The sequence below is a fragment of the Camellia sinensis genome, chromosome 8 (assembly GCF_055761805.1).
Source record: "Camellia sinensis isolate YWXY chromosome 8, ASM5576180v1, whole genome shotgun sequence".
NCBI classification, from domain to species: domain Eukaryota; kingdom Viridiplantae; phylum Streptophyta; class Magnoliopsida; order Ericales; family Theaceae; genus Camellia; species Camellia sinensis.
Window position 1 is genome coordinate 116116582 of NC_138968.1, and position 19566 is coordinate 116136147.

At 43.9% G+C, this 19566-nt stretch overlaps 1 pseudogene; it reads right to left on the bottom strand.

Moving 5' to 3' along the window:
* LOC145797995 (protein PSK SIMULATOR 2-like) overlaps nt 1-19566 on the bottom strand; it is a 99425-nt pseudogene that overhangs the window by 4224 nt on the left and 75635 nt on the right.

Genomic DNA, 19566 nt, shown 5'->3' on the forward strand with positions numbered 1-19566 from the left:
TAGAGAACTGCACTACCCAAGATGGATCTCCAACACAGTCGTAGTGCCAAAAAAGAAAGGTAAATGGCGTGTCTGCGTCGACTACAAAACTGTCAACAAGGCCTGCCCAAAAGATAGCTTTCCTCTACCAAGGATAGATCAACTGGTGGACCTGACGGCAGGACACAACCGACTTAGCTTTCTGGATGCATACAGAGGCTACCACCAAATCGCCATGCATGAACCAGACCAGGAGGTCACATCCTTTACAACACCAAGGGGATTGTACTGCTACAAGGTCATGCCCTTTGGCCTAAAGAACGCAGGGGCGACATTCCAATGGATGGTCACCAAGATGTTTGAACCATTGTTAGGCAGAACAATGGAGGCTTACATCGACGACATGGTGGTCAAAAGCAAGGATGAGAATGACCATCTTAAAGACCTAGGTGAGATGTTCCAGATCCTTAAGAAACACAAGTTGCCCCTCAATGCGTCCAAATGCGCATTCGGGGTTGGATCTAGCAAATTCTTGGGCTTCCTTGTGACCAACCGGGGTATAGAAGCAGACCCCTCTCAGATTAAAGCAATCCAGGAGTTGGAGAGACCAAACTCAGTCAAAGAAGTGCAGCATCTCACCGGCATGGCGGCCGCACTCAACCGATTCATAAGCAGGTCGTCAGACAGACTACGACCATTCTTTCAAGCTTTAAAAGCCAAGTTTGAGTGGGACGAAGAATGTGACCGAGCTCTGGAAAGCTTGAAGGAGTACATGTCTTCCCCGCCACTGCTTGTTACTCCAGTACCTGGTGAAGAACTCTTTTTGTACCTAGCAGTCTCTCAGCACGCAGTTAGCGCAGCATTGGTTCGTGCAGAAGGAATACAACACTTGCCCATCTTTTATGTCAGCAAGACATTGTTGGGAGCCGAAACAAGGTACTTGCCCTTGGAGAAACTAGCATTAGCATTAATGATGGAATCCAGAAAATTGGCACACTACTTTCATGCCCACACCATAGTCGTCCTCACAGCTTTTCCACTAAAAGCTTTGTTTGAGAGGGCAAACTTTTCTGGGCGAATCCTGAAGTGGGCAGTAGAGTTGGGACAATTCGACATCAAGTTCCAACCCAGAACCGCAGTAAAAGCTCAATCCTTGGCAGACTTCGTCGCAGAGTTTACTCCTGGAAGTCATCATATCTGCCTAGTCGACCTAACTGACACAACCGAACTAGGGATGGAAGTTGACGCCGGAATAGCGCAACCCCTAGCAGAAAGCACTCAGTCAAACTCCAAGGCAGACCAAACTAAAAACAGCAAGGAAGAGGCAAACCAAGCAAACCAAGACTCACCAATAGTCCAATCAGATGGCGAGGGGCAGACTGCAAGCATGGACATGGAAGAAAACACCACTCTTGACCCCACGACATCATCTGATGCTTCCACTTGCTGGAAGTTGTTCGTTGGAGAGATGTGGAAGCTCTTTGTGGATGGAGCATCCAACCGGCATGGTGCAGGACTTGGCATAGTCCTCATCTCTCCAGACGGCCTGGTTGTAGAGCAAGCAATCAACCTTGGCTTCCCAGCATCCAACAATGAAGCAGAGTATGAGGCGCTTCTTGCAGGGCTCAAGTCAGCATACTACATGAAGGCCACCGAACTAATGGTGTACAGTGACTCTCTGCTGGTGGTAAACCAAATTTCTAGCGAATACGAAGCAAAGGATGACAGAATGGCCAAGTACCAAGAACTGGTCAGAACAGAGATCAAGAAATTTGATGTAGTAAGGATAGAACAAATCGGCAGGGAGGAAAACAGCAGAGCAGACGAACTAGCAGGCTTCGCCTCAATGGCAGACACATCCATCCCTCATCCATTGCTCACCGACTACTTACCAAGACCAAGCATAGAAGACCCCGAAGCAGAAGAGGTATGTTGCATAGAATTAGGCCCCTCTTGGATGGATCCCATCATCCTATTCCTAAAAGACGGCATTCTACCAGAAGAGAAAAAAGAAGCCAACAAAGTAAGAGCAAAGGCACAGCGATTTTGGCTATCTCCATCTTTGGCACTATACAAGAAGTCATTCTCAGGGCCCTACCTAAAGTGCGTCCATCCCAGCAAAGTGGAAGCATTCTTGTTCGAAATACACGAAGGGGTATGTGGAAGCCATCAAGGGGGAAGATCGCTAGCTTACAGGGCCATTTCGCAAGGATATTGGTGGCCATATATGCAGGCAGACTCAGAAAAATATGTGAAGAAGTGTGAGAAATGCCAAAAATTCGCACACCAAATACATCAACCAGCTAGAGAACTCCTACCATTGACTAGCCCATGGCCTTTCGCAATGTGGGGCTTGGACATAGTAGGACCACTTCCAACAGCACCTGGCGGCAGGAAGTTCTTTCTCGCAGCAACAGACTACTTCACAAAGTGGGTGGAAGCAGAAGCATTAGCATCAATCAAAGAAAAAGATGTGAAGAAGTTCGTTTGGCAGAATATCATTACTCGGTTTGGCATACCAAAAGCCCTAATCTCAGACAATGGTACTCAGTTCAACGGCAGGATATTCAGAAGCTTTTGTGAGGAGTACAAGATAGAATTCTACAATTCTACACCGGCATATCCACAAGCAAATGGGCAAGCAGAAGCATCAAACAAAGTCGTCTTGGATGGACTAAAGAAAAGGCTAGAAAAGGCAAAAGGCAAGTGGGCGGATGAACTTCCTCATGTTTTATGGGCTTACCGCACCACACCTCTGCGATCAACAGGAGAGACGCCATTCTCCTTAGCCTACGGAATGGAAGCAGTAATCCCACTGGAAGTTGGCCTCCCCACAATTCGAAGCGAAAATTTTGATCCAGACTTGAATGGAGATGCCATAACATTGGAACTTGACCTTGCAGAAGAAAGAAGAGAAAGAGCACTAGTTCACATCGCCGCATACCAACGAGAGTTGATCAGAAAATACAACAAAAAAGTGCGTCCAAGACAATTCAAGATAGGCGATTGGGTACTGCGCAAAGTAATGGGAAACACCATGATCCCAGGAGATGGAAAGTTAGGGCCAAACTGGGAAGGTCCTTACAAGGTGGTTGGGTTAGCAGGCAAAGGGGCATACCACCTAGAAGATGAGGACGGCAAAGCAATCCCTAGGCCATGGAACACGGCCAATCTCAAGTTATTTTACTTTTAGCTTTTCTTTTTTCAAACATATGTAATTTTTTCTTTCTTCAATAAAACAAGCAATTCTTTTCCGCACAAGTTGTTCTTTGTAAAAGTTCGCTTTAGTAACGATTAGGCACATTGCAAGCATTTTATTCTAAGTTAGCTGGAAAAACTAACTTAAAAGTTGGCTGAAATAAACCAACTCCTGTTACTCTTCAGCCGAAGTAAGGGTAAGGCTGAAGAGTGGTTTGCTGGATTAAACCAACACCTTCCTAAGCCCAGGAGAAGGATCCAGGCTGCAGGACGTTCGGTCGAAATAACCAAACATTATTCTAAGTTAGCTGGAAAAACTAACTTAGAGGTTGGCTGGATTAAACCAACTCTTGTTACTCTACAGCCGAAGTAAGGGTAAGGCTGAAGAGTGGTTGGCTGGATTAAACCAACACTGGTTACTCTTCAGCCGAAGTAAGGGTAGGGCTGAAGAGTGGTTGGCTGGAATAAACCAACTCCTGTTACTCTTCAGCCGAAGTAAGGGTATGGCTGAAGAGTGGTTGGCTGGATTAAACCAACTCTTGTTACTCTTCAGCAGAAGTAAAGGTAAGGATGAAGAGTGGTTGGCTGGAATAAACCAACTCATGTTACTCTTCAGCCAAAGTAAGGGTATGGCTGAAGAGTGGTTGGCTGGATTAAACCAGCTCTTATTACTCTTCAGCCGAAGTAAGGGTAAGGCCGAAGAGTGGTTGGCTAGAATAAACCAACTCTTGTTACTCTTCAGCCGAAGTAAGGGTAAGGCTGAAGAGTGGTTGGCTGGAATAAACCAACTCCTGTTACTCTTCAGCCGAAGTAAGGGTATGGCTGAAGAGTGGTTAGCTGGAATAAACCAACTCCGGTTACTCTTCAGTCGAAGTAAAGGTATGGCTGAAGAATGGTTGGCTAAACCAACTCTCGTTTCTCATCAGCCGAAGTAAGGGTATGGCTGAAATCGGATTGGCTGGGTTAAACAAAATATGTGTACTCCTCAGCCGAAGTAAAAATATCGGCTAAGGAGTGGTTGGCTTGTAAGCATAGTGTAACCAGCTAAAACCGAAAAAACAGTTGAAATAATAGAGGGCATCACAAAGTACAGACATACATATCAAAACCGGAACAAGAGTTCAAGCAAAATTTTTCATTCATTGAAAGGTAATTACAAAGAAGGGGCATAGTTCGGTTACAAAGACAGAAAGCAACAGAGAAAAAATACATTATCAAGAGAAAAGTTCTTCAATTTCGGCATCAAAAGCTGCATCAGCATCTGCATGAAGACCGGCTTCAGAAGGGAGCTCACTCACGGTCGGAAGAGTCACTTCGGCTGGAACCACGGCTTCACTAGGAAGATCAATAGTTAGGTCTTCCACAGTGGGCTCCGACCGAACTGATGGCTCCGCTCTGACGACCGGAGTATCTTCAGAAGCAGAGGAGTCGTCAGAATCTGAGTCTTCTAAAAACTGTTGTTGCAAGGCATTAGCATACTCCCCAAGGGAGCTCGGTATAAAATAGGCTGGAGGGTTGAAAACCTCAGTCTGTGAATCATGACCGAGCTTCTCAACAGCCGCCCTCCAGCCGTAGTTGAAGAACAGCTCCTTGGCAGCATCGCACTGTTTGACATAAGCGTCCTCTGCCTTCTTATAACCCTTCTTGTAGCCCTGCTTTTCGGCTCCCTTCACGCTATTTTTCAGTTGAATTATTTCGGTATCCTTTTTCTTTTCAAGATTTACCAACTCACGCAGATATTTGTCTTTCATAGCGATGGCGGCTTTCTGCTTCTCCGCTTCAGCCAAATTAACCAGATCGGCAAGTCGGCCGTTCTCTGCTTGTAGCTCGGCCACTTTCTTTTCGGCTTCATCTAGCTCGGCCACTTTTGCTTCGGCTTCCGCCATTGCTTGCCTCGTGGTTTTTCTAAGCTCTTGGACTTTCTTGTACGTAATGTTATTTTTCTGTAAGGCCTGACAAAACAAAGACATCTCTTGAGTCGAAGTAAAAGTTTGGAAAAATCAGACAGAAAAAGCGGACAGAGCTACTTACCAAAATCATGGACTTTGATGTAGACCGGATTGACTTCATTTCGGTGTTTAATTGCTTTAGGTGGTGCTCCATGTCCTTGGGGAGGCACACACTTTTGGCCAGATTAAAGGCCAATTGATGATCTTTTTCAGCAACAACCGAATCAGAAGCTTTGATGTCTCGATCGTTGAAGGTTAGCTTCGGAGCCCATTTTGCAGATTCTGCTCGGTCAGTTTGCTCCGGTTGAAGAGTAAGTTGAGGACTTTGGGGGATGGATTCAACCTCATCAACAAGTTGCTGTTCGGTTGATGCAGATCGGGCGCGTTTAGAAGGGCGAGATGAAGAAGGCTGCTGAGAAGGGAGGGCCACAACGGCAGGCTGCGTTTGTACGGATGGTTCTACTTCGGCCCTGGTTGTGGCGGTCAGAAGGGCCCTAACTCTGCTTTTCTTTGCCATTTCTTCTTCAGCGGTTAGTGGGACAAGTCGTATTTCGGGCAAGGTTGGGTCCGGTTCAGGTGCTTCTTCAAGAAGGAAATCGGTCACTCGGGCTTTTCGACAACCGCTATATCTATAGGTCGGCTCAAAGTTTAGAAGCTTTGACCAACTTCTTTCTTTAATCCGTAGTGCAGCTCGAAGTGTGTTCAGATTTGGATAACTATAATGGGAAGCAAGATGAGCCGAGTCTGCAAAAAAGATTCAAACTGTCAGACCGGTTGTGAAATCTGAAACCGAAGTAACAGAAAAACATGTATAAAACCGAAGTGACTCTACCAGGTTCTTCTTTCTTCCAGTTTATACTTCGGCCTGGGATTGGGGCTTGCTGATCTTCAAAATTGCCCGATACCCAGAAGAAGTCATCATCATTAACGTCTTTATCCGGTGTATCTTTTATTATCTTTTCTCTACGGCGGTGTATCCTAAGGTAATAAACCCAGCCATCGTCTTTGGAACCTATGGAGTACTGATGAAAGATTTCGGCTAAACCGAGGTTGAGGCCTGTTTGGCAATTTAGCTCGGCTATACCCATTATTATCCGGTATGTATTGGTGGATAGCTGGGTTGGGCATAACCTGGTTTGCCTAAGAAATTCACAAATTAAAGGCTAGACTGGGAACCTTAGTCCGGTCTCTATTATTGAAAGCAGGGTGAAAGGTACAAAGCCTGCTTCGCCCCACGGTATGATGTCCTTCTTGGCTAGGGTAAAGTGTACATCGTTTGGAATGCCATAATCCCTTCGGAATTCGGCCATGCCACCAGGGGTCTCTACCAAATATCTATACTTACCCATTTGTTGTATAATTTATGAATAAGTTATATCGGTGCAAAAATTGTGCTCAGTAGCTCGGCTGAGCGCACGTAGGAGTGCCTGGGTAACCTAAGTCTGCAAAGTAGAAAACAAAGGGGTTAAGCACAGATCGTTGGACCGTGCTACAAATTAAAAACAAGGTAAATGAGCCCTACTTCGGCTTTCTGGGCAGGTTCTGTCTTGGTTCGGCAAAATACTTGGTAGTTCGGTTTGAACTTTGGGTACGCAAGATCGGTTTTTGTTATCTCGGGTTGAATAGTGGGTTTTTTACTTCGGTAAAACCACTAGGGGTAGCTTTCTGAGATTGGTTTAGAAACTTAGAAAGCTGGCTTAGCCCCAAAGGCTTAGCTCGGTTGAAAATCGTGGTTCCTAGCCTAATGTATTCAAACTTCGTTCGGTGATTTTATTTCGGCTACAGTGAATCAGGAGTTGGTGATTTGTTAAAACTTCTACAAGTTTTAGTTCGGTTATTGTCTAAAGTGATCTACCAATATTGGACAAACAGTATCCTAGTTCGATTGCTATCTGATTTTGGATCTAAGACTAAGTTTTCTACAGAAGTTTATACACGCATGGGTTCAGCTAATGTTTTTTCATAAAAGTACAAAAGCGAACCAGAAATGGACAAAATGTTTACAAAAAACATACAAAACAAGATATACAGATTTGAAAGCAAAAACAGAGCAAGAAGGATAGACTGGCTTACCAGATTGAAGGAGAGGAGACTGAAGATGGGAAAGTGGCAGCAAAATCAGTCTTCGGAAGCAACGGAAGAACAGCAAGAGCACAGAGAGAGAAGATGAAGAATAGTAAAGGTGAATGGTTCAAAGGCAGGATGATTGTTTTGTGGAAAAAGAGAGAGGGCGGGAACTGTTCAAAAATTGCGAAACACGAAGACGGCGTTGACAGCTGCCTTCTACGAATGGGAGCGTGCCACGTGTATACGAAAAGGGAAGCGTTACAGTCGTGATTGAAGAGACGTTTTAACCGGACAAAGTAAAGCTCGAAGTAAAATTAGCTCGGCTTAAGGGCCCAAGAGTTTTTGGCTCGGCTGGAGAGGCTAAAGGGTTTTTAGCTCGGCTGGAAAGGCTTAATAAACTCTAGCTCGACCAGTAGACTGGTAATCCCAATCATGTTGCGCAGATGGAATTAAGGGGCAATTGAGAGGGTAATTTTTGGGAAAAGTTGGGCCGAGCTACGAGTTGGGCTTTGTGGCCCAAAGTGCGAGGGACTAAGTAAAAAGGCCGTAATGATTACTCCGGCCCAGGAGAGGCAAGGTTACTCTGGCCCAGGGGATGTAAAGTTACTTCGGCTCAAGAATTATAAAGATACTTCGGTCCAGGAACGACTTAGAGTTATGTCGGTCTTGGAGTCATACCGGCCGAAAGTCATTGGTTCGGTCTAAGACCGTACCATTGGTTGTACATGAGAAAACCGAGATAAGGATAGAGTTAAAGGTGGAACCGAACTAAGAATAATTCGGTTTACTCAGTGGCTCTGCATAGCCAAGCTTATTTCGGTCATATGGAAGTTCAGCCATGATGAAAACCATCCCACTTGGTTTAAGCAGTGGGGGGGGTGTAAAAGGATAAGCATTATCCTTTAGGAGTATGAATCCTAGGAGGACTCTGCATGGAGGAATAAAAGTCCTACTAGGATTGTGCCACACGAAACTTATAAAAAGCTCACAAACATCACCTCGGAGGAGGTAACAGCACACAACTTACAATTTTGCCTCTTGAATACATTGAGCTTTGTCAATTTGTCAAGTTTTCTGACTTAGGCATCGGAGAGGTTTCCGGCACACACCCGCCGGCTAGCTCACGTTTGTGTTTGCAGGTGACAAAGCAACGTCGTACGGAGGAGCGAGGACATAGTCAACAGGATTATACGAGGAGAATTATTTCTTCCCCGTACAGCAGCTAAAAGCTTGAGCAGGAAAATATTAATGGATTTCAAATTGAAGCATAGGCAAAGCACAAAGCTGACAGATTCATTAAACAATCCCATTCAACATACTTGGAAGTATTTGTAGCCACTGGAACAAGCCATTGGAGTGTCTTCTCCATTTCAGCTTTAATTTGAGGAATTGCAAGCAGCATAAAGGCCAAAAGTTGAAGTGCCTAAGTTACTTATGTAAATACACACATTGCATTTGTACACTTAAAGAATACAAATTGAAGCATTTAAAGAAGTCCATGGAAACAAGCATGCAAAGCGTTAAAGGAACTACACTATTCTATTTAAGGCATACCTTCTCCTTGGTATCAATTGTTTGGCACCGAGAACGTAGAGCAATCTTGACACTGTTTGGATACCCGTGATATAGTTGGTCTCTCATGTTAGGAGGAAGGGAGGTAGGCCGAGATGCCTAAAAAAAAAAACTTGTATTTGAAAATCAACATAAATTTGGTTATGCAACACCATCTATATGGAAAAAGGGTAAATTATGGCCCTCTTCAGCAATGGCTTGTTTGGCTAAAATAGTCAATGAAAAAATAGGTTAAAATAGTTAATAAGACAAAATGCCACATCCAAACTATAATCATTTAACTTTTTCTCTCACAGCCATCAAATTAACTACACAAAAAAAAAAAAAAAAAAAAAACAACCAACTTCCCAAATATAGTTTTTTTAGCTAGGCAAAAATAACTAAAAAGCCAATTATGCCAACACCCCTGAGGTTTATCAATAACATACCTGCAGTCCCTCGTGTTCAGAAAATTACACTCTTTCATGCAAAAACTTCCGTAATAAATTAATTAAAAAAAATTATCATAGAATAGTGTAAAAATTTGCAAATATCCACAGAAAATTATCATACATGAATTGCATCACAGTCAGTTAATGTATAGCGATCCCAGGTTTACCCTTGTTGTATAGTGATCCGGACATGTGTCCGTGGATGTTGGTAGTTGTTTATTATCTTGTTTACATCCTTTCTTTTTTTTTTTTGTATTTGAGTTATAGGATGTGTTGAGCGGGTTTGTTACAGGTTGGTTGAGTTTAGAAACCAAAACTAGTTGCCCAGATTTTTGGCCTGTACGCTCGAGCGGAGGTGTTGGCGCTCGAGCGTAGATTACATCCATCCAGTATCTTGTTGTGCAGTGTTGTGAGCTCGAGCGTAGGGTTGGGAGCTCGAGCGGAGGCCTGGTTCTGCAAAAGTGCTGGGCGAGTGCATTCTGTGCTCGAGCGGGAGGTTGGCCGCTCGAGCGGAAGTCTGTGAGTGGCCGCTCGAGCGGGGTGTTTTACGCTCGAGCGGAAGACTGGGTTTAAATCCCGAAATTGTGACTTTTCAAATCACTTTTTCACTTTCTCTTCTCTCTCTTACTTTTCCAAAATCACCATTGTTGAGCCTCTCACTCTAGACTCTACCTTCTCTCTAGGTTTTGATCTAGTAGGAGTGATTTACTCACCTTTGGCCTTTACAAAAAGGTTGTTGATCGTCGAGGGCTTCATTTTAATCTGAAAATCTCGGGTTTTGGAGCACGTTGGGTTTTGTCGTCTTCTCCTTTGGGACTCCGAAATTGAGGTAGGGATAACCTACTCCTCTCTATGGGTTTTGTCTTTAAATTTTGGTATTTTGAGATGTTGGGCTTGGTTTGGTAAATTTGTGAAAGTTTGGGGCTTTTGTGTAATTTTACAAAAGTTGGGGTTTTATTCATAATAAACCTAGATGCATGTTTGGCATAGAAAAATAGAATGATTGTTGAATCATTGATGAAAATGGGACCTAAGGGTTGAAATGGTAATTATGGAAAATGGCCTAATTACATTGTTTAATTAATTGGGATAATTAATTGGTGAGAAATGAGGAAATGAAATGTTGATTGAATATCCATTTGTGCATTTATTTTCTGTTTTAGAAATAACTGCTTTGGGCTATCGGTGGAGGATAGTCGAGATTGTTGTAGACAATGCATGATGATTAGGTAAACGGAAACTAATCAATGGAACGTGTCATGGAACTTGACGGTTGATAGAATACATTAATTGTGTGTATTGTGTGATTGTATATAGAACCAATGTGTTTATATACGTTATGTGTAGAGGAGGAGATAGGGGATGTACTCCGCGGTTTAGGGGAAGATAGGGGATGTACCTCTAAACCGGATAGGTATTGGGAGGAGATAGGGGATGAACTCCGTAGACAGAGCTAATATGCTTGTCTAGAGAAGTGAAGATAGAGCTCATATGCTTATCTTGGTGAAGTGTGGATACAGCTTGTATGCTTATCTGTGGATATTGTTGTTATACATATCTGTTGAGAATGTGGATATAGCTTGTATGCTTATCTGTGGATATTGTTGTTATACATATCTGTTGAGAATGTGGATATAGTTTTTATGCTTATCTGAATGTGAGATATAGTATTTATACGTATCTGTGGAAATGATGATAGAGCTAGTATGCTTATCTGTTGAAAAAGGGAAAATGAAATGTAATTGGGACTTGTAAGTCGTTGACATAAATATGTAATTTATGTGATTGTATCAGTGTTGACCAACTATCAATTGGTCATTGTCCATGGTTGGTTTAGTGTATTTCTACTGGGCTGTGGCTCACCCTATATGGGAATATCATTTTCAGGTGCAGGAAGCATGCCACCTCCAAGGACATAGCTGGGAGGCTAGTGGCGGGCATAGTTTTGTCGTTTTACTTTTGATGTATTACATGTAATTTCAAGCCAAGGGCTTAATGTGTAAACGAGTTAGAACTCTTTGTTGTAACCAAGTGTTAACTTGGAAAGCTGTAAGCCCGTAGGGCATTTTGTTATGAGGTTAACATGTAATACTTATGTAATGGAATTCTAATGAATGAAAGGAATGCGGTTAGTTTAAATGTAAATGCATGTCTTATCTGATGGGTTTATTGTTATTATTTTGAGGGCGTTACAACTTGGTATCAGAGCGTACCGGGTTCGAATACTTTGGGTACGTGGGAAGTGATTAGTATCACAATGGGTTTGTCTCGCTTGATAGAGACTTAAATGTGGTATCATATGTTATGTGCTTAAGTGATAACATGTTTATGTGACTATGTGTGTATGGGATTTAATTTCTGGGATATTGATTGGATCCTTGAGTTTCTGGGAGTCTTGTTGGAAAAGCACTTGATCAATGCTGTTTCTAACCGGAACTCTAGTAACGCCTCGGGACTATTATTATCCGGAAATGAAATTCGTAAGTGCTTATGTGTTTATGTGCTTATGTGGAGTGAATTACAGTTGTCCAGGCATTAGGACGTGAGTGTTTAGTTTCGGCACATTTATGAATGTGCTAACGTTCTGTGTTGCCTTTATTAGGATGTCAGGACGAGAAAGAGGTGCTAGGCGTGGTAGACCTGCGAGGCAGGAAGTACCGTTACAGGGTGAGATTCCGGCAGTGCAGGAGGGAGTTGGGCAGGCCAATGTGGCCGAGCCAGTAGGTCAGCAGGCTATGGGTGCCTTGGCCAGAGAGATAGCAGGAGCTTTGGGTATTCTTAGAGCTGGGAATCAGGCAGCTGAGACAGGACCTTCCTTCTTGAAGAGGGAGTTCTTCCGGTGTAATCCGGACGAGTTTATCGGGGATCCTAAAGAGCCGCTTAAGGCAGATGAATGGCTCGAACAGACAACGAAGACGTTTGAGATGCTTGGCATTGAGGACGGAGCACTGAAAGTGACCTTGGCATCCTTCCAACTGAAGGGAGATGCGGGTCAATGGTGGAAGTACGAGAAAGCTCGTGTTGGTGGTACTTGGGAGGCGTTTGTGAATGCTTTTCAGGAGAGGTTTTTATCAGCAGCAGCTAGGGAGAAGCTGAGGGATCAGTTTAGCCGGCTTAATCAGCAGGGCTTGTCAGTGGCCGAGTTTGAGGCTACTTTTACCAGTCTGTCTAGGTTTGCACCTGAACTGGTGGCGTCTGAGGAACGCCGTTGCTATGAGTTTGAGCGGAAGTTGAGGCGGGGCCTCAAGTTGAGAATTGGTGGGTCTTATATTCGAGAGTATAGACACCTAGTGGACGCTGCAGCTCATATGGAGCTTATGATGCAGGAGGAGGATGAGGGTCAGAGAGGCTCCAAGAGGAGCCAGGATAGTCAGAGTGATGGCAGGAGACAGAAGGGTTATAACCCTCAGCAGTCGCAGGGTGGTGTTGCTAGATCGACCTTCCCAGTGCCGAGTGCAGGCTCCGGGAGAGGTGGTCAGGGGGATTTCACCTGTTACAAGTGTGGCCAGTTGGGTCACAAGGTTTCAGTTTGCCCGCAGAAGGGTGGGGGTCAGAAAGCGGCTTCTTCTTCAGCTAGACCGCAGAGTCAGAGTTTGGGCAGGGGGCAGCTCTTGACTTGTTATCAGTGTGGACAACCTGGGCACATGAAGAAGTTTTGCCCACAGTTGAGTGCCACTTCGGGAGCGTCTGGTTCTAGGCAGACGCAGGGTTTTCAGCCAGTTCAGTCTGTGCAGGCCTCGAGGGCCAATCCGGGAGCTTCGTCATCCCAGTCTGTGTAGCAGTCTTTTGCTCCGAGAGGTGAGCAGGTAGACCAGGGGCCTACGGGGCGCGTGTATGCTGTTACCGCGCAGGATTTAGTACCAGCTCCATCAGTAGTGAGAGGTACTTTTCTGTTTTGCAACTCAGTTGCTAGTGTGTTGATAGACACGGGTGCATCTCATTCTTTTGTATCTGCTGCATTTGCATCTGTTTTGGAATTGGAGTTAGCACAGTTAGCATCTCCTATTTGTGTGGTATCGCCTTTGGGTGGTGAGTTGATTCTGAAACAGGGTGTTAGAGGATGTGATATAGAGGTCGCCGATTATAGGCTTCCTTTTCCGTTTGTTGTCATGCCCATGAAGGGTTTTGATGTTATTTTGGGTATGGACTGGTTATCGTCATACCGGGCTGTTATTGATTGCTACCGCCAGAGGGTTACATTATGTACCTTGAGCGGGGAGTGGTTCCATTTCTTGGGAGACCGGGTTGGTAGTGTTTTGCCACCGGGGTATGATTCGCGAGGGCGAAGTGAGCTTAGTAGTCTACTTGCCAGCTTTGAGAGTGGTGAGAGTGGTGAGACCCAGGTTGTATTGCCAAGGGTGGTTTGTGAGTATTCGGATGTCTTTCCCGAAGATCTTGTTAGTTTGCCACCTCACCGAGAGATAGAGTTCTCTATTGATTTAGTGCCTGGTACGGCGCCGATTTCTATGGCACCTTACCGTTTTGCTCCAGCAGAGTTGGTTGAGTTGAAAGTTCAGCTCCAGGAATTGCTCGATAAGGGCTTTGTTCGCCCTAGTGTTTCACCGTGGGGAGCACCGGCCCTCTTTGTTAAAAAGAAAGATGGTGCCTTGAGATTGTGTATAGACTACCGGAAGTTGAATCGGGCTACGGTTAAGAATAAGTACCCTATGCCCCGTATAGATGATTTGTTTGACCAGTTGAAGGGTTCCCGTTGTTTCTCTAAGATAGACTTGAGATCGGGTTACCATCAGTTGAGGGTCAGGGAGGAAGATATTCCTAAGACGGCATTCCGTACGCGGTATGGCCATTACGAGTTTCTGGTGATGCCATTCGGGCTTACCAATGCACCGGCAGTCTTTATGGACTTGATGAACCGGATTTTCCGGGAGTTCTTAGACCGATTTGTGGTTGTTTTCGTGGACGACATCCTTATCTATTCGTCTTCTGAGGAGGAGCACGAGGCACACTTGAGAGTGGTGCTTGAGTTACTTAGAGCCCATAGGCTGTATGCCAAGTTTGGGAAGTGTGAGTTCTGGCTGAGGGAAGTCAAATTCTTAGGCCACGTGATATCCGGGGAAGGGGTGTCTGTTGATACATCCAAGGTTGAGGCAGTGCAAGATTGGGCACAGCCTAAGAGTGTGTTTGAGATCCGCAGTTTTCTGGGATTAGCTGGGTATTACCGTCGGTTTGTGAAAGATTTCTCCAGGTTAGCGTCACCGTTGACTAGACTGACTCGGAAGGGAGTCAAGTTTGTGTGGAGTGAGACTTGTGAAAAGTCGTTCCAAGAGTTGAAAGTTAGATTGACCACCGCTCCGGTGTTGATTATTCCGGAGAGAGGGTTGGGTTATGCGGTTTATTGTGATGCCTCACGAGAGGGTTTGGGTTGTGTGTTGATGCAAGAGGGGAAAGTGGTAGCTTATGGCTCACGTCAGTTGAAAATACACGAGAAGAATTACCCCACACACGACCTAGAGTTAGCAGCTGTGATCTTTGCCTTGAAAATCTGGAGGCACTACCTTTATGGTGAGAGGTTCGAGGTATTCTCGGATCATAAGAGTTTGAAGTACCTGTTTACACAGAGAGACTTGAATTTGAGGCAGAGGAGGTGGATGGAGTTCATCGAGGATTATGATTTTGAGTTGCATTATCATCCGGGAAAAGCCAATGTTGTGGCCGATGCCCTTAGTAGGAAAACCATTAGTGATGTAGCTTGTATAGCCATCCGGGAATGGGAGATGTTGGGAGCACTTGGCGAGTTTGATTTGCTACTGGGCGAATCTGTCGAGCCTGCGGCCTTGTTTTCTGTTGTTGCGCAGCCTACACTTGTGATTAGAGTGTTAGAGGCACAAAGAGGTGACCTTGAGGTAGAATCCCTCCGAGAGAAGATCTCCAGTGGGAAGGTTGAGAAGGGTTTGACGGTGTATCCCGACCTGAGTGTGAGATACCGAAACCGTTTGTTTGTACTGGAGGCTTGCCGTGAGGAAGTACTCCGAGAGTTTCACCATTCGCGCGTTGCGGTGCATCCGGGAGGTACTAAGATGTATCAGGATTTGGGTCGCCAGTTTTGGTGGCGGGGTATGAAAAGAGATGTGGCTGTTTTCGTATCGAAGTGCCTTACTTGCCAGCAAGTGAAGGCCGAGCATCAGAGGCCAGCGGGTTTGTTGCAACCCTTGCCTATTGCCGAGTGGAAGTGGGAGCATGTCACTATGGACTTCGTTATAGGTCTTCCGAAGACTCAGCGGGGTAGTGATGCTATTTGGGTGGTTGTAGACCGGTTGACTAAGTCGGCGCACTTTATTCCTATGCGCGTGAGAGATTCGGTAGATCATCTTGCCGATTTGTATATTCGGGACGTAGTGAGATTGCACGGGGTCCCAGTGACGATCGTCTCAGATAGAGATCCTCGTTTTACTGCTAGGTTGTGGCAGAGTTTGCAGAGTGCCATGGGCACTAAGTTGACCTTTAGTACGGCTTATCATCCTCAGACTGACGGACAGTCCGAACGTACTATTCAGATCCTCGAGGATATGCTTCGGGGTTGTGTCCTGGACTTCAATGGGACGTGGGAGAGGCACTTGCCATTGGTAGAGTTTGCCTACAACAACAGTTTTCAGTCTAGCATCGGTATGGCACCGTTTGAGGCCTTGTATGGCCGACCGTGTAGGTCTCCAGTTTGTTGGGCCGAGGTGGGTGATGCACCTTTGTTGGGTCCGGAGTTGGTTAGGGAGACGACGGAGAAAGTTGAGCTTATCCGTAGGAGGCTAGTTACAGCCCAGAGTCGACAAAAGAGTTATGCCGACCGTAGGAGGAGGCCTTTGGCGTTTGAGGTAGGTGATCATGTCTTTCTGAAGATATCACCTAGGCGAGGCCTGATGAGGTTTGGGAAGAGTGGGAAGTTATCCCCTCGGTTTATAGGTCCTTTTGAGATCCTTGAGAGGATAGGTGAGGTTGCTTATCGGTTAGCCTTACCGCCGCAGTTGTCCGGAGTGCATGATGTGTTTCATGTGAGTATGCTTCGGAAGTATGAGCCAGATCCATCACATGTGTTGGATTGGACTGATTTAGAGGTAGATGAGGATGCCTCGTATGAGGAGAGACCGGTTCGGGTCTTGGATAGGCGGGATCAGGTCCTGCGTGGCAAGACCATTCCTTTGGTGAGAGTCTTGTGGAAACATCACGGAGTGGAGGAAGCCACTTGGGAACGTGAATTGGAAGTCCGAGAGAAATATCCGGACTTGTTTGTTGTTATGTAATCTTATATTTAAATTTTACATTTTGTTGAACTTAAGAGCTTGGATATATGTCTTAAGTTGTGAAACATTGAAAATGTTTTGGTTATTGGAAGTATGTTTTGGAACTTGCCTCTTATGGAAGTTGAAAGTGACATTATATGCGTTAAATATATTGTTGAAATTGGAAGGATAGTGCATAATGTTGATGCATGTTGAAAATACATATGTTGTTTACATATTGTGATATGTCTCTTGTTAAAGGGATGGGATGACCGGTAATGGGTCGAATTGTTGAATGTTAAAATGTAACATTGTTTAAAATGGAGGAAAACTTGTTTTTGAAAACTTGTGTTTAATTTCGGGGACGAAATTCTTTAAGGGGGGGAGGTTATAGCGATCCCAGGTTTACCCTTGTTGTATAGTGATCCGGACATGTGTCCGTGGATGTTGGTAGTTGTTTATTATCTTGTTTACATCCTTTCTTTTTTTTTTTGTATTTGAGTTATAGGATGTGTTGAGCGGGTTTGTTACAGGTTGGTTGAGTTTAGAAACCAAAACTAGTTGCCCAGATTTTTGGCATGTACGCTCGAGCGGAGGTGTTGGCGCTCGAGCGTAGATTACATCCATCCAGTATCTTGTTGTGCAGTGTTGTGAGCTCGAGCGTAGGGTTGGGAGCTCGAGTGGAGGCCTGGTTCTGCAAAAGTGCTGGGCGAGTGCATTCTGTGCTCGAGCGGGAGGTTGGCCGCTCGAGCGGAAGTCTGTGAGTGGCCGCTCGAGCGGGGTGTTTTACGCTCGAGCGGAAGACTGGGTTTAAATCCCGAAATTGTGACTTTTCAAATCACTTTTTCACTTTCTCTTCTCTCTCTTACTTTTCCAAAATCACCATTGTTGAGCCTCTCACTCTAGACTCTACCTTCTCTCTAGGTTTTGATCTAGTAGGAGTGATTTACTCACCTTTGGCCTTTACAAAAAGGTTGTTGATCGTCGAGGGCTTCATTTTAATCTGAAAATCTCGGGTTTTGGAGCACGTTGGGTTTTGTCGTCTTCTCCTTTGGGACTCCGAAATTGAGGTAGGGATAACCTACTCCTCTCTATGGGTTTTGTCTTTAAATTTTGGTATTTTGATATGTTGGGCTTGGTTTGGTAAATTTGTGAAAGTTTGGGGCTTTTGTGTAATTTTACAAAAGTTGGGGTTTTATTCATAATAAACCTAGATGCATGTTTGGCATAGAAAAATAGAATGATTGTTGAATCATTGATGAAAATGGGACCTAAGGGTTGAAATGGTAATTATGGAAAATGGCCTAATTACATTGTTTAATTAATTGGGATAATTAATTGGTGAGAAATGAGGAAATGAAATGTTGATTGAATATCCATTTGTGCATTTATTTTCTGTTTTAGAAATAACTGCTTTGGGCTATCGGTGGAGGATAGTCGAGATTGTTGTAGACAATGCATGATGATTAGGTAAACGGAAACTAATCAATGGAACGTGTCATGGAACTTGACGGTTGATAGAATACATTAATTGTGTGTATTGTGTGATTGTATATAGAACCAATGTGTTTATATACGTTATGTGTAGAGGAGGAGATAGGGGATGTACTCCGCGGTTTAGGGGAAGATAGGGGATGTACCTCTAAACCGGATAGGTATTGGGAGGAGATAGGGGATGAACTCCGTAGACAGAGCTAATATGCTTGTCTAGAGAAGTGAAGATAGAGCTCATATGCTTATCTTGGTGAAGTGTGGATACAGCTTGTATGCTTATCTGTGGATATTGTTGTTATACATATCTGTTGAGAATGTGGATATAGCTTGTATGCTTATCTGTGGATATTGTTGTTATACATATCTGTTGAGAATGTGGATATAGCTTGTATGCTTATCTGTGGATATTGTTGTTATACATATCTGTTGAGAATGTGGATATAGTTTTTATGCTTATCTGAATGTGAGATATAGTATTTATACGTATCTGTGGAAATGATGATAGAGCTAGTATGCTTATCTGTTGAAAAAGGGAAAATGAAATGTAATTGGGACTTGTAAGTCGTTGACATAAATATGTAATTTATGTGATTGTATCAGTGTTGACCAACTATCAATTGGTCATTGTCCATGGTTGGTTTAGTGTATTTCTACTGGGCTGTGGCTCACCCTATATGGGAATATCATTTTCAGGTGCAGGAAGCATGCCACCTCCAAGGACATAGCTGGGAGGCTAGTGGCGGGCATAGTTTTGTCGTTTTACTTTTGATGTATTACATGTAATTTCAAGCCAAGGGCTTAATGTGTAAACGAGTTAGAACTCTTTGTTGTAACCAAGTGTTAACTTGGAAAGCTGTAAGCCCGTAGGGCATTTTGTTATGAGGTTAACATGTAATACTTATGTAATGGAATTCTAATGAATGAAAGGAATGCGGTTAGTTTAAATGTAAATGCATGTCTTATCTGATGGGTTTATTGTTATTATTTTGAGGGCGTTACATAATGAGAGAAGCAGATGGACAAAATTGAAATGAACATGTATTGTTGTTAATATAAAAACAAAAAATCCTGTGAAGTATGTCTACAAATAGAAGGTGTATGCTGAATGACAAACCCTTATCGCCCAACATAGCAAAAAGAGAATTAAAAAACTAGTTTTTTCTATTAAACAATGTCGTTGAGCATTTACATCTTTGATATAAAAAAACCTTTCACAAGATAATCCAGAAGTTTCATCTAACTTATAATTTGCACATAGGTTACACTTATTCACAAATGCACCCTAATAATGCAAGCATGCATACCACATCAGTGCCACTATAAATTGAATATCTCATTATATGCATTAGAACACTACCATAGAGTTGTGGGAGAGACAGTAAGATGGCCTTGCCGCACTTGTTTGTGAAACAACAAAATCCTAATTTGCACCCCGAATATGCTCAAAAACTTTTAAGTGTGCTCCACTACAAATACGGTATAATTATAGCACAAAATGCCACAACCACTATAACCATATCTCATAAAAATAGGACCAAAGAACCACAGAAAAACCTGGCCTCGTTTCATGATAATGTTGAAAAGCAGAGAAACAACAAAGCCAGTGAGGGAAAAAAAAAAATAGTATGAGAATTTAGAATTATA